Here is a 2,296-nt window from a genome sequence, read left to right on the forward strand (position 1 = left end):
TAAGCGAACCATTGCAAACCGAAACGTAACAGTTGGCCGGGCAGTTTTGTGCGCACTAATCAACAGCGGGCACACTACTCCATGTTGGGAACTGTCCCCTTGGTGGTCAAGTGCAACTCCCACAGGGGAAGCGCTGCTCAGCCAGAAGCTGGGGCTCATGGCAGGAGACCCCAGCGGCAGGTGGTGGGAGCCTCTCCTGCCTCTGTGGCAGCCTGCTACCAGGGGCGGCAGTGGTAGGCCTGGATGAGCAGTGGAGCTGTGCCTACCCGGCCTGGGGCTCCTCCCTGGCTGCCTCGGCACTGCTACATTCCCCGAGGGGTCCTGGATTGCAAGAGGGCGAAGGCCAAGCTGAGGGACCCCACCCGTGCAGGAATCCATGCACCGGGCCTTTAGTTAATCTATAAAGCACTGTTCTGAATTATATAAAAGTATAAAGTTTAAAAGGATACAATTCTTACCCTCAAAACAGCACAGTACAAAGATCCAAACAAATGGATACACAGAGAATGCAATGAATCGAAGAAGGTGACTGAAGTACCTGTTAACTATGGGCACAGTACAGAACTACTCAATCTCTAGGTTACAAACGAAAACACTGAAAAACGTGGCCTGTTCTCTTTAACTCTCAAATGGCCATCATGGGAGAAAAAACAAACGAAAAACACTGCAAATTTAAGCGAATTTTGCTACGGCTCTGTAGGGGACTGAATTAACTTAATGCCAAATGTGAGTCAGTTTAAACCAAGGATGTCAAACCAAGCCATTCTTTTGTGCAGTAGATCGGAACAAACCCCATCCTAGCCTGGATCAGCAATATTCACCAGAACTCAAATGAGTGGGGAGAAAAACCAATTTAATTAATATTTCTCACTGAACTCTTGATTGATTCTAGCCACCATCCCCTCCTCCCAAACCTTTCTCTCCACACCTCCTCCACCTAAGAAAATGGCAACCCATCCACCCAGCCACTTGGTCAATCCAGAGGTTAATGCTCTAACCTCCCAGTTTCAGACAATGACCTGTTCATTCTACCTCCAATACAAGGTGGGGCAAAAGCAGGGTTATAATTATTCGTATGGAAAATAATACAATAATTAATAATACAAGAATAAATGATTTCATGTATTCACAACTGTAAATCTACTGTTGCTCCATCCTGTATATCGTGAATTTATCTACTTCTCTTCCCCCTACCATCACCCTAATCCAGGGGTGGGGAATGTCCGGCCTGTGGGCCATAGAAGGCCCAGGAAATCATTTGGTCTGGCCCTGCCAAGGCATTAGGACTGTGAGTTAATTAAATGTTTGACCAAATACAGCAGGCTAATTTTTTAAGTTGATAATTCTGTATAGTCCACAAATGATGTTATAAATATCCAAATGGTCCTTGGCAGAAAAAAGGTTCCCCACCCCTGCCTTAACCCAACATCTATATCGCTTACCTGACATCTGCAATAGCTTCCTAATTGGTCTTCTTCTACCCTGACCTCTATCAAATTCCATATATATCTATATCTATAGATATATATTCAACTTGTATACTGCATATTTCTTCCCTCAAAATGTAAGCTTCGTGAAGACAAAGACCATGTCTGATTTTAACTGGGGTGTTCCTGGTGCCTAGCACAGTACAATAAAAGTTATTGTGAGAATGAATGGTTTGTAGAATCTCTGCATGACAGAAGTCATGTCCACAGCAGACAATTATAGTTCAGAGTCCATTCTCTTAAAAGTCTCCCTTCACCGCCTGCCCAGGCTGATTGTATGTGATTTGTTAGCAGAGCCTCTTAGGCAAAAAACCAGAGTGAGAGCTTTGATAAAGTGTGACTAGATGCAATGTATTCAAACTGAGTCTAACCGTTCCTAGCATTCTGGAAAGAGATGAAGAAATTTTGTGGAAAAACACACACACACACACACACACACACACACACAATCTTATAGAGCCTTTGAGACATTACTGCCCTCTGGTGGCAATAATCTTTATCTGCTTGCAACCAAGAACTTCCTGTCTTCTATGTCTCAAATTTTCCTGAAATTTTATGATTTTAACCTTGATATGTCTCCGTTGACCCATCATGTCTTCCTTCTAGAAGTGCATGTCCTTCGGTTCTAGAAAATTTTCTTGAATTATTTCTTTGAAATTTTCTCTGTCCTTTTTGTAATTCCTAAAATTTGTATGTTAGAGCTCCTCAATTGATGTTTTAACTTTCCAATCCTTTTCCTCCCTCCCTGGTTTTATTTTGTACTACTTTTTGAGAGGGGATTCTTTTGGCTCCACCAAAATGTCACCAAA

The sequence above is a fragment of the Myotis lucifugus genome, unplaced genomic scaffold (genome assembly GCF_000147115.1).
Source record: "Myotis lucifugus unplaced genomic scaffold, Myoluc2.0 scaffold_23, whole genome shotgun sequence".
Classification (NCBI taxonomy): domain Eukaryota; kingdom Metazoa; phylum Chordata; class Mammalia; order Chiroptera; family Vespertilionidae; genus Myotis; species Myotis lucifugus.